Source organism: Neoarius graeffei, chromosome 11 (genome assembly GCF_027579695.1).
Source record: "Neoarius graeffei isolate fNeoGra1 chromosome 11, fNeoGra1.pri, whole genome shotgun sequence".
In the NCBI taxonomy this organism is placed as follows: Eukaryota; Metazoa; Chordata; class Actinopteri; order Siluriformes; family Ariidae; genus Neoarius; species Neoarius graeffei.
In genome coordinates this window covers 78122862-78137213 of record NC_083579.1, presented here as the reverse complement: position 1 = coordinate 78137213, position 14352 = coordinate 78122862, and positions in this window count along the sequence as shown.

The following is a 14352-nucleotide window of genomic DNA, read 5'->3' as shown; positions in this document are numbered from 1 at the left end:
CACTCAAGGTCAAAGATCATGGTACAAAATGAAAGGCCATATGGGAGTTCCTATATGCTCATAATAGTAAACATCTGCCTATCAGCAACCATTTTTGAGTTATAATGGAAAATGTTATTTTGACCGAAAGGTTGACCTTTCCGGTGACTTTGACCTTCACCTTGATCCGATTACCCCCAAAATTTAATCAGGTAATCTATGGACCATTGCCCACCTACGCTGAAAATTTGAAGTCACTCGGTGCAACCGTCTGGACACTAGATTGTTAACAGACAGACAAACAAACAAACCACACTGATTACAACACCTCACCCTGCTTATTCCGTCACGGGCGAGGTAAATATTCTGTAGCAGACTTCAAACAACTACAACCCACCTTTTCTTTAGTCATGCAGTTTTGGAGACGGTCGCTGTGGAGTGCATTGCATATTGTTTTGTCTGGAGCAAATATACCTTCTGCTTGCAGCTCTTTCAAGAGCTCATTTCCTGTGGTTCTTATCTCTTGGGCTCCTCTTCTGACTTATGCCCTGGCTGCCCAGTCGCAAACCTTGCGAGGCGAGGCGTTCCTGTGTGCCGCCGGTTTATGATTTGAGTCATGTTCCTTCCACTTGCCAATAATGGGCATGATGATGCTTCTTGGAACATTAAAGGTGATGATACACAGGGCAAGTTTTTGGGCGATGTTGCTGGGCAATTGCGCTTCGACACCTTCCCATTAAGATTGGGGCAACATTAATTTCTATCTGAACGATTCTGATCGTTTTTGGGCAACTTTTGAAGATCATCCAATCCGAGTGCTAGCAGCAAATCACATGACCACCTGAGAGCTTCTGAAATTTTCAACAAAGATGGTGGCGTCTCAGTGGCAGTGGAGCGAAGAAAGAGACAACTTTTTTTTTTAAATGCTGGTAAGTTTTATGTGCAAACCCAAAGTGGTGACTTTACCTCATCAAATACTTCGAAAACCAACAGACATCTATTTTTGTGTGCTCAGGTTGTAATTAAGACATTGATTTTATTTTTTCTTGCTAAGTGTAAACTGCCGTTAGCTAACCACCACTCCATAGAGACTGAATGGGATTTAGCTAACTAGCAGTGGTTTTTGCTAACATACTGTAGCTGAACGTTATCTCTAGCTATGTAGGGACAATGTTAGTGCTCTTGCATCAAGTTAAGTGATGGGCAGCTCATCTCATCTCATCTCATCTCATCTCATCTCATCTCATCTCATCTCATTATCTGTAGCCGCTTTATCCTGTTCTACAGGGTCGCAGGCAAGCTGGAGCCTATCCCAGCTGACTACGGGCGAAAGGCGGGGTACACCCTGGACAAGTCGCCAGGTCATCACAGGGCTGACACATAGACACAGACAACCATTCACACTCACATTCACACCTACGCTCAATTTAGAGTCACCAGTTAACCTAACCTGCCTGTCTTTGGACCGTGGGGGAAACCGGAGCACCCGGAGGAAACCCACGCGGACACGGGGAGAACATGCAAACTCCGCACAGAAAGGCCCTCGCCGGCCACGGGGCTCGAACCCGGACCTTCTTGCTGTGAGGCGACAGTGATAACCACTACACCACCGTGATGGGCAGCTCATGATTCTTTATTTTTATTTTTTTTAATTAATTTTTTTACATGAATTGCTCTTACCTAATTGGTTGTTCCCAATTGTCTGTTGCCCTAATTAGTTGCCCTGTGTCTCACTTGGTTGCTCGTTGCCGGCAACATTGCCCAAAAAGTTTCCTCGTGTATTATCACCTTAAGAGTTGAGAAATCGTGCTGTGAAGGTCTTGGGAGAGTTCTTTGCTTCTACACATCACGTGGTGTTTCTTACATGACAGCTTGGTGCCAAATGATTTGTTTACTTGTATTCAGAGATGGGTTTCCTTTTTTCAAAGAGTGGAAGGACTAACCTACCAACATGCAGTACACAAACCCAGATGATTCTAATTAGCACAGGTTGGAGAACTAATTGGTGCAATCAGTACTCATATATAAAAAAAAAAAACCCTTGAATTGTAATGAGTATAGAAATTACTGCTTTAAATTATTTCAGATGATTCCGCCACATATTTAAACATTTGTTCAGTAACAACACATTCCTGTTTGAGTAAAATTTACTGTTAACATAGAACAAAACTCCTCTAATTTATATTCTCGAATATTCAGATCAGTATTTAAACACAAGGTTCCAACATTTCTAATTTGCATTTAAATAAGAAATTAGTTTATGACTGCCAAATGCACTTGATCATAAAATCTATAAAATATCCTGTTGCTGTTTCCTTCCTCAGTTCATTTTTATAGTGTATCCCCTGTAAATGATCGAGGTTTTGCCTTGATGTACAAGCAGAACCATCTACAGCATTCAACTGTTTATGGGGTGTTAGTCACAAGAAGTTAAACTCCTTCCTACTGTATAACCGTAACTCATAACTTCACATGTTTACTGCCTGCCTCTTCCTTTCAATGAGGCAGTGAAACATAAGTCCACTTTCATCATCCTCACATTCCTGCCCTCTGCTGACGCCATCTGTGCTGTGAGACACTGCTGGAGGTTAAAAAATGATTACATGGGTTATTAAAAAATCTCAGTAATGATTTCTCTCATTTGTAGGTGCCTTTCAGAACATTTAGTGGAGAGCTGATGTGCATCATCATCATCATCATCACCATCATCATCACGTCATTGTTGTCATCATCATCATCATCCATCCATCAAATGAGCAAGAGGTAAAAGTGGAGTGTGATTTCATTTACTGTGAATAACCAGGTGCACAGGTCCAGGGTCAGATTGTACTGTATATACAGAGATATACAGAGGTATTTACCATGTATGAAGTGCAATTTCAGGCACAAAAAAGTCAGTTGCCATGTTTGGGTGCATTACATTTTGGAATGTAGACACAGCAGCAACACATGGGGGGGGGGGCAAGACTCTGTAGACTCCGCAGTTAGAGCAATAATGCTGTTAAAGCTTCACCATGTATACATGTGAAAGTAATGCTGATTTATTTCAGTGAGACTGGCTCAGAGTGCCCACCCACCAATAATAATAATAATAATAATAATCTCATCTCATCTCATTATCTCTAGCCGCTTTATCCTGTTCTACAGGGTTGCAGGCAAGCTGGAGCCTATCCCAGCTGACTACGGGTGAAAGGCGGGGTACACCCTGGACAAGTCGCCAGGTCATCACAGGGCTGACACATAGACACAGACAACCATTCACACTCACATTCACACCTACGCTCAATTTAGAGTCACCAGTTAACCTAACCTGCATGTCTTTGGACTGTGGGGGAAACCGGAGCACCCGGAGGAAACCCACGCGGACACGGGGAGAACATGCAAACTCCGCACAGAAAGGCCCTCGCCGGCCACGGGGCTCGAACCCGGACCTTCTTGCTGTGAGGCGACAGCGCTAACCACTACACCACCGTGCCACCCCATAATAATAATAATAATAATCAGAAGGAGAAGATTTGCAGCAGCAACAATAACAATTATAACAATAATAAGAGCAGCAATAACAGTGACAACAAGAACAGCATCAACAGCAACGACAACATTTATAATAACAGCAGCAATAACAACAACAATTATAAAAATAACTGCAAAAGCAGCAACAATTATAATAACAGCAGCAACAACAACAGTTACAGTGGTGCTTGAAAGTTTGTGAACCCTTTAGAATGTTCTATATTTCTGCATAAATATGACCTAAAACATCATCAGATTTTCACACAAGTCCTAAAAGTAGATAAAGAGAACCCAGTTAAACAAATGAGACAAAAATATTATACTTGGTTATTTATTTATTGAGGAAAATGATCCAATATTACATATTTATGAGTGGCAAAAGTATGTGAACCTTTGCTTTCAGTATCTGGTGTGACCCCCTTGTGCAGCAATAACTGCAACTAAACATTTGCGGTAACTGTTGATCAGTCCTGCACACCGGCTTGGAGGAATTTTAGCCCGTTCCTCCATACAGAACAGCTTCAACTCTGGGATGTTGGTGGGTTTCCTCACATGAACTGCTCGCTTCAGGTCCTTCCACAACATTTCCATTGGATTAAGGTCAGGACTTTGACTTGGCCATTCTAAAACATTAACTTTATTCTTCTTTAACCATTCTTTGGTAGAACGACTTGTGTGCTTAGGGTCGTCGTCTTGCTGCATGACCCACCTTCTCTTGAGATTCAGTTCATGGACAGATGTCCTGACATTTTCCTTTAGAATTCGCTGGTATAATTCAGAATTCATTGTTCCATCAATGATGGCAAGCCGTCCTGGGCTAGATGCAGCAAAACAAGCCCAAACCATGATACTACCACCACCATGTTTCACAGATGGGATAGGGTTCTTATGCTGGAATGCAGTGTTTTCCTTTCTCCAAACATAACGCTTCTCATTTAAACCAAAAAGTTCTATTTTGGTCTCATCCATCCACAAAATATTTTTCCAATAGCCTTCTGGCTTGTTCACGTGATCTTTAGCAAATTGCAGATGAGCAGCAATGTTCTTTTTGGAGAGCAGTGGCTTTCTCCTTGCAACCCTGCCATGCACACTGTTGTTGTTCAGTGTTCTCCTGATGGTGGACTCATGAACATTAACATTAGCCAGTGTGAGAGAGGCCTTCAGGCCCTGTCCACACGGCAACGGATTCAGGCGAATCTGATAAAATTGTTCATCGTTTCGGCCTGGCGTCCACATGGCACCAGCGTTTTGGGTGCCCCAAAACGATATTTTTTGAGAACGGGTTCCAGAGTAGAAAAATCTGGCAACGGCGCTGTTGCGAAGTCGTCTGGATGAGTAGAACGGATTTGTTTACGATGACGCCACAACCACATGACTAGAACAAGCAGCACTCTCGCTGTTTTGTATGAACCACTGCATTGCATTCACTTTTGTATACAGCTTTTCTTTTAAATAAACAAGTAACTGAACCATTTCTTGAATTTCTTTTTTTTACTGGATAAGACTGCTTTTCAAAATGTTCACACACAATATAAAAAGTTATATAAATTATATAAAAATGCTTTTCAAAATGTTCACACACAATAAGAAAATTAAGTTATATAAAACTATGCACACTAATAAAACTAATTTGTACACACAGAAGGCACGATTTCCTCGCGTAGTCGCAGCCATCTTCTTGTTGTTGTGTGTTCCTGAGAGTGCTTCACGCCGGGTAGAAGAAGGGGTTTATGCGCATGCGTCCTACTTTTTCTACTGTTCTGGTGTCTCCGATGGGACCGTCTTACAGCGCACGTAGAGGTGTGGCATGTGTATTGCATCGTTTTCAGCAAGTGTTGCGTTGCCATATGTACCTGATATTTTACTGATCCGTTGCCCATGTGGACGCGATATTTTTTTTAATAAAATCTCGTTGCCGTTGTCGTGTGGATGTAGCCTCAGATGCTTAGAAGTTACCCTAGGGTCCTTTGTGACCTCGCCGACTATTACACGCCTTGCTCTTGGAGTGATCTTTGTTGGTCGACCACTCCTGGGGAGGGTAACAATGGTCTTGAATTTCCTCCATTTGTACACAATCTGTCTGACTGTGGATTGGTGGAGTCCAAACTCTTTAGAGATGGTTTAGTAACCTTTTCCAGCCTGATGAGCATCAACAACGCTTTTTCTGAGGTCCTCAGAAATCTCCTTTGTTCGTGCCATGAGACACTTCCACAAACGTGTTGTGAAGATCAGACTTTGATAGATCCCTGTTCTTTAAATAAAACAGGGTGCCCACTCACACCTGATTGTCGTCCCATTGATTGAAAACACCTGACTCTAATTTCACCTTCAAATTAACTGCTAATCCTAGAGGTTCACATACTTTTGCCACTCAGAGATATGTAATATTGGACCATTTTCCTCAATAAATAAATGACCGAGTATAATATTTTTGTCTCATTTGTTTAACTGGGTTCTCTTTATCTACTTTTAGGACTTGTGTGAAAATCTGATGATGTTTTAGGTCATATTTATGCAGAAATATAGAAAATTCTAAAGGGTTCACAAACTTTCAAGCACCACTGTATGATGAATATGAAGGACGATGATGCAAAAAAAAAAGGTACCCTATGGGTCAATGTGACTACTGCTTATGAATAAAATAGTTTTCTGATCCCATGTCCATACATTAAATTTACATATTTACTCTATGAGGAAGTAGCCATAAAGTTGAAGTGTAATTCAAAAATGAACAATTTAAAAATCACAGAAGTAAAATATACCAAGTGTCTGTACTTTTATATTATTCTACTCTTACCTCTTAGTTTTCAAAACTGAAACCTCCGAACCGAGGCTGACATACACACGCTGTCACCATGACTGAAACTCTTATTTTACGGAAATGTCCCGGCGCTAGAGCTCAGTGGAACGCACTTTCCCTCTGTAATAAGCATAAAAATGTCTGAAAGAAATTTCTTTAGTCCATTTATTTTGAATGGTGAACCGAATTGTATACACTCACTGGCCATTTTAATTGGAACACGTGTATGCGCAGTGTGCGATCGTTACATTCTTACAGCACAATGATATAGTGGTTAGCGTCTCTATATGAGGCAGGAGCCACAATAAAAATGATTTTGACCTTTTTGGTGACCTTGACCGGATGACCCTCAAAATGTTGGAGGTTCTATTTGAGACCAATGCCCATCTATCCTGAATGTTTCACGAAGATTGAGCCAGCCGTTTTCCTGTAATGTCGTTAGCAAAAAAAAAAAAACTGAAAACAATACCTCTCCTCCTGGTGGACTCTGTCCTGGGCGAGGTAATAACAGCAACAACAACAATAACAATAATTATTACAACAACAGCAACAATAACAACAATTATGATAACAGCAGCAACAACTAGAATTATAACAAAAACAACAGCAGCAAGAACAACAACAATAATAGCAGCAGCAATAATAACAATAATACAACCCCGATTTCAAAAAAGTTGGGACAAAGTACAAATTGTAAATAAAAATGGAATGCAATAATTTACAAATCTCAAAAACTGATATTGTATTCACAATAGAACATAGACAACATATCAAATGTCGAAAGTGAGACATTTTGAAATTTCATGCCAAATATTGGCTCATTTGAAATTTCATGACAGCAACACATCTCAAAAAAGTTGGGACAGGGGCAATAAGAGGCTGGAAAAGTTAAAGGTACAAAAAAGGAACAGCTGGAGAACCAAATTGCAACTCATTAGGTCAATTGGCAATAGGTCATTAACATGACTGGGTATAAAAAGAGCATCTTGGAGTGGCAGCGGCTCTCAGAAGTAAAGATGGGAAGAGGATCACCAATCCCCCTAATTCTGCGCCGACAAATAGTGGAGCAATATCAGAAAGGAGTTCGACAGTGTAAAATTGCAAAGAGTTTGAACATATCATCATCTACAGTGCATAATATCATCAAAAGATTCAGAGAATCTGGAAGAATCTCTGTGTGTAAGGGTCAAGGCCGGAAAACCATACTGGGTGCCCGTGATCTTTGGGCCCTTAGACGGCACTGCATCACATACAGGCATGCTTCTGTATTGGAAATCACAAAATGGGCTCAGGAATATTTCCAGAGAACATTCTGTGAACACAATTCACCGTGCCATCCGCCGTTGCCAGCTAAAACTCTATAGTTCAAAGAAGAAGCCATATCTAAACATGATGCAGAAGCGCAGACGTCTTCTCTGGGCCAAGGCTCATTTAAAATGGACTGTGGCAAAGTGGAAAACTGTTCTGTGGTCAGACGAATCAAAATTTGAAGTTCTTTATGGAAATCAGGGACGCCGTGTCATTCGGACTAAAGAGGAGAAGGACGACCCAAGTTGTTATCGGCGCTCAGTTCAGAAGCCTGCATCTCTGATGGTATGGGGTTGCATTAGTGCGTGTGGCATGGGCAGCTTACACATCTGGAAAGACACCATCAATGCTGAAAGGTATATCCAGGTTCTAGAGCAACATATGCTCCCATCCAGACGACGTCTCTTTCAGGGAAGACCTTGCATTTTCCAACATGACAATGCCAAACCACATACTGCATCAATTACAGCATCATGGCTGCGTAGAAGAAGGGTCCGGGTACTGAACTGGCCAGCCTGCAGTCCAGATCTTTCATCATAGAAAACATTTGTCGCATCATAAAACGGAAGATATGACAAAAAAGACCTAAGACAGTTGAGCAACTAGAATCCTACATTAGACAAGAATGGGTTAACATTCCTATCCTTAAACTTGAACAACTTGTCTCCTCAGTCCCCAGACGTTTACAGACTGTTGTAAAGAGAAAAGGGGATGTCTCACAGTGGGAAACATGGCCTTGTCCCAACTTTTTTGAGATGTGTTGTTGTCATGAAATTTAAAATCACCTAATTTTTCTCTTTAAATGATACATTTTCTCACTTTAAACATTTGATATGTCATCTATGTTCTATTCTGAATAAAATATGGAATTTTGAAACTTCCACACCATTGCATTCCGTTTTTATTTACAATTTGTACTTTGTCCCAACTTTTTTGGAATCGGGGTTGTAGTAGTAGTTATTATTATTATTATCAATTTGGGTGATCATGTATTTGCTTTTAAATGCAATTATATAACTTTATAAACCTCTCAGATACATTTAAAAGAAAAAACTCACCCCCTTAAAGTGCATATCCTGGACCAATTTCAGGTTTTTTATATGAAAGTATGTCCCTTTACACACTCATCCAGAAGGGTAATTTTGCACAAGGCCATCTGTCTACAACAGAAAAAAAATAAAATAACAAAACGTGTCTGGGCAAATCCCAAGGGAGTCTGGAGCCATATTTGTGACGTCACCTGCGGAAGCGCCAGCAGGCTACGAGAGCTTGCACGGTTTCAGTGCACAGCCTGTGTAGACCAAGTTTAGCAGCTAGCGATTTTGCATTGAAATATGGAATTGTCATCTGAGCGCAATGTTACTTCACCTTTGGATGAAGAATATAATGAGATGTCAGAATTGGGGCTTCATCTGTTTGGATTTGATGATGATTCAAGTAGTGAAGACGACGGAGACAACACCGGGGATGTAAATAATCCGGTTTGTTTTCTCATAAACAAACCAGCGCTGATGTAGGATTCAGAAGGAGGCGTCCCGCACGTGACGTCATGAAAATCAGTGTTTGCCGGGAAATCCAAATGCCAAGTTTTTTTCAGATGCGGACGAATTCACCTCAAATGGCTTGATTTCAACTGAATTTTTCTGGTATTGCGCAAGGTAAAAAAAAAATTGCACAAAATGCAAAATGTGACAGATATTTGACCAAAGTTTTATATAAAATAGGAGAATTGCATTGATTTTGCTCCTGAATTTACCCGTGATATGCACTTTAATTTAATCTTGGACCACAGTGCCATTGAATTCTGATGGATCAGAAGGTGTTGATTAGTTTTCCACAACACTACAGTGACAAGGTTTACATATATTAATGTGCTTGTTCGAATACATTATCGTTTATACAGAGCCAGATGTAAAAACGTGTAATTGTTGATATCGTCAGGTTTTCTGAGATTTATTTCTTGTTTACTTACTGATTCAGCTTTGCAGTTTCTGAGTAACATGACAAGATGTGTTTTCTTACCATCATACCAGCAACAGGTATTTTTTTTCCATTTTAGGAAAAAAAGCACTTCCAGGTTTTACAGTCTTTTTTTTTCTTTATTTCTTGCTTCATTGCTGACAGAAGTGCATGGTTTGTTTGTTTTTTCTTTTTTTCCTTTTCCCCACAGCAGAAGTAGGCTATAAGGCGTCTGGCTTCTTTCCCAGGCATGGCATTTCAACAGTTTTTTTTTTTTTCTTGGTCTTTTATCTACTTATATTTGTATTTGATCCTTAAGTAATCTTTACTACCTTCCCAAGTGTTGATATTGCTATTGTTGTAAGCATCATTATCGGTCCTGATTAAAGCTAATAGGGTGTCATTAAGCTATGAGACCTGTTGAGTAAGTATAAGAACAGACAGACTGCTTGATGTGCTCTGCTCTAGTGGGACTTTCTCCAGCTCCTGTTAGATTGTCTACTGAAGTGGAACAGTGAGACAGATGTTCTGCGAAATTAAATGAGGGCCATGGTAAGCTTTCACAAAATTTCTGCCACTTTTCCACTCATCAGCAATGATAAAAAAAAAATAGATTGGTTCATTACCCATTCTGATCTACAGCTTGCCTGTGACTTTCTCAACAGAGGCATTCTTTAGATGAACACCTGCTTATGCTGATAAGGCATGCACATCCATTTAGACTGTTTAACACAGTAACAAAAGATGTGGTGGAACTGCTGTCAGGTGTCATCCAATTATTCAGATTGGTTCTAATATGGTGATGTTGATTGATTTCAATGTGCTTCCCCTCATATCTCATTACCATTATGGGATATTAATTGAGACTGAGTTCAATGCCAGGTTGCGATATATGGCACACTGGGTACCAGCAGCAGATTGTGACCCAGTTTTTATGGTTCTGGCTTTGGAGTGGTTCGAATACGTCTTTCCGTTTAACTTTTAAACTTTCTGGACTGGTTGGGTAGTCCAGTTTCATGGTCCTCAATTTTATAACCTCATGGCTTTCTGTGGCTTCACTGTAGATGTTGAATAATTCATACTCGTTTCTATGTCATAGCATAATAGCTGCAAACATTTCGAACCAATCAAGCATTTCCATGCAAAGAATGCTTGTACACTAGTCTGGTTAACACCATACCATATCACAAGTGAAATATGGTCTGGAATCTGCCTATTGAATTTCTCGTAGGGGAGGTGTGGTTTACGATTGTCAATGGCCGTTTATTGGATGTTGCAAATGTCTATCATTTGGCGTATACGTAGCCCATGGCCAATCATGGCAGTTGTACCCGGTGACGTAGTTAGAGCGACGAAGAGGCAACTCTTGATAGCATTTTCCTGCTCTGGACCAAGCTGTGCCGCAGAAATCCCGAGATCGCCTGCCTCCTTTACCTGGTCTTCCACCAAGGCAGTCAGTGGCGAGACTACCGCAACGACCGGGGTTTGGCTAAACTCCATCTGCTTAGCCACTAAGGGGGCTAGTTGGTAAATGAGACTTTTACCAAACCCTGTCGGGAGCAAGGCAAAGGCATCTGTCTTCGTGTCAACAAAAGACTGTAACGCCAAACGCTGTTCTTTTTTTTTTTAAAACAAACTTTCGCTCTAAACTATTCAGAACAGTGTCTAAAGTTTGGTTCGTATCGCTCGCCGCCATGTTAAATGTGATCCGTAAACAGTCCCAAATAAACTACAAGCTTCCGTTTGTCGAGTAGTACGCGTCACCGTCTTTCCACCCCTCCCCACTCTCTGATTGGCTCCCTAACTCAGGCGAGCCTTTAGACCATAGTTTCCATGCTGTCTTTTCAGATCGGAACGATTGTGCAAAGCAACATGGGATTTCCCAGGCTACTTGTACACTGGTTATAAAACTTAGATATACAGCATGTCTATGAAGGTTCTCAGTCATCCAGGTCATTATAATCCATAGGCGCTAAAGAAGGCAGCTGGACTTGCTTGAAATCCTTGAAGATGTTTCACCTCTCATCCAAAAGACTTTTTCAGTTCTGTCTGACTAGTGGGGAGTTCCAGGAATTTATCCTCCAGTGGACAAAAAGCAACCCTAAGGAGAGTCCTTGAGCAGTGGTGGCTCCTGAATTTTTTTTTCAGGGGGGGCAATTTTCCCCCGTTATGTCTACACGGAACATAAATGTCCACAGGACTGAAGTAAATTGACCTAGGTAGCAAGTCAATAGTCAACCAAACCCAGAAAAACACCACGGTGACTGGAGCCCTCAGTTTCGTCTTTGCCTCGTAGAGCTAACTCGAACACTCCACAAAATTTCACGCATTGGATGAGCCGGTTTAATATGTGCCTGTTCTTGCTCACCTCATCATTGTGGCGGTGAACTGCTAGCCTGTAGCCCTCATCCGGTTGTGTAGCGATGTTCACTCTCCCAAAAGCCGAAAATTTCAGGCAGCTGCCCATGTGAATCTTTGATGACTCATGTTTTTTTTATTTTCTCCGACAAATGATGCATGTCCGAAACTCCAGTGACCATCCAAGCAGTGTTGTCCGTGGAGCCACCTCCAGGGTGGAAAAGTAAGCAGGGGGAGCAGAAAACCGCTGAGGCGTCCTCGCAGCCAGCTCGCCAGGACTTGCGCTGGGACCATGTTGAAGTAAAACCTCGAGTATATGATTCCCCCCCTTGTCGAAATTTGTTTTATGTTTAGATTTGGTCGAGGGGGGTCCAGCTTGTTTTGTTGCCAATTTAGCTCGATTTGATCGCTGACTAAATGGAACTTCTTTTAAGGACTGCACTGAATTGCTTTCCGCATCCATCTCACCTCAGAAACTGACATAGACATATAAACATAGACGCCGCATTGAGCTGGTGGCCCGTTGCTGGGATACGTCAGAGTGTCCGCCATATTGGATGTGGCAAATCTTCCCCGTAAACCAATGCAAGTAAATGGACTGAACTTCATAAAGCCCCTTTCTACAATAATATTTAACTCGATGCCTTTTATTCACCCATTAAGACACACACGTATATATTTGGGAAACAAACGGGCATCAAAACAACACATATAACTTTTAATGTGATGGTTATAAATAGTGTGCGAAATACCCTGTACACTGCAAACTAGCGACAGATACGCGATAGATAGCTCAGGTAAGCTAATCAGTCAGCATACCGTAGCAAGCTACCAAAACCCGAGGACACAATAACCAACCTACAAGACTGAATATGATAAATGATGGAAATAGTGGAAAAACTGGAAATAGTGAATGAAAATATAAATGTACTGTTTTATTTATTGAGTCACCACACAGACCTGCTCTCGCTGAATAAAGTGAGCTGAATGACCGCCAAACTGAGTTCGGCCAGGTTCTAACGTCATACCAAAACAAAATACATCACTGATTCCTTCACATTCAGAAAGGTTAAAAACATTCATCATGCGTTCAAAAACATTCATCATAGTGTGGCACTGTATTCTCTAATTCTCACTGCTTATAACTCTACACCCCCCCGGTGGAGATGAGCTGGGAAACTGAAGACTGAAGGAACAGCTCCCTCTCTGATCCTGACTGTCTGACCTGTTCTGTCAAAATCCTTCATATTAGCCACAAAGTCAGAAAAATCTGTTCGTAAAATTACGTTATAATGACCAAATACAATGAAAAGTATTTTTCCAGTCTCACCTGTGAAAGGTAATCCCATGTGATCTCGTTCGGACGGTAAACCTGTTGGTACAGTTAAACGCAGCACATGAATGAGGCATCTTTATTCTCGGCTACTGTCTAGACGCTATACCAGAGACGGTTGAAGAATCTCCACTTTGCCACATCCAATATGGCGGCGAGGATGACTTATGATTCTATGCAGAATGTGGCGTCTATGTTTATATGTCTATGAGAAACTGAGCGGATCGAACGCAACTTTGCCGCGCTTCGCAGCGACATAAGCACGTTAGGGCAAGACCCCCCGGAACCCATAGAGACTGCATTGAAGTGTCAGTCAGGAGAAAAAAATATATATTAACATGGGACTCTATCAGTGAACTCTTGGGTGATTCTCAGTGTGACTGAAATCGCCCCAAAAGGGGCGGTACTCTAGAAGCAAGACCACCCTGATTGAACAATGATACCCAGAGACAGATTAAAACGGCCTCGAGCAGCGCTGGTGAAAGTTTGTTTAAAAAAAAAAAACTTTTTTTTTGCTTGTTTTAGCAGTGCGTCACCCAATCGCCCTTATGCACCAGCCGCCCTTGTCCTTGAGGTCACATGGGTTGTTGACCCTCTCAGCCATCCTGTAGGTGTTAGGGTCACTGGAGGCTGGGTGTGAATGGTGTTAGCAGCCTAGAGAGTGGTTAGGGTGATCTGTGGGTCGTTGGCTTTCTCTGTCATCATGTGAGTCATTGAAGTCAGCCGAGTCTTGGTGTGGATGGGTATTCAGTTTTCTGGGAAGTGTGCCAAGGAATGCATTGTAGGTGGCTGATAAGTGGTGTCTCAGACCACCTCCTTTGTTCAGTGATGGACATTCCAGGTTGACAAAGATGGCTTCTTTTACTCCTCTGTCAAACCATCGGTCTTCTCTGGCTAGAACATGTACATTGCAGTCCTAAAATTAGTGTCCTTTGTTATTGAGATGAAGATAGACTGCAGAGTCCTGGCCTGAGGAACTGGATCTCCTGTGTTGAGCCATGCACTTGGGAAGCGATTGTTTTGTTTCCCTAATGTACAGGTAGTGCATTCCTCGCTGCATGGAATTACATACACTATGTTGTCCTGTTTGTGTCTGGGTATT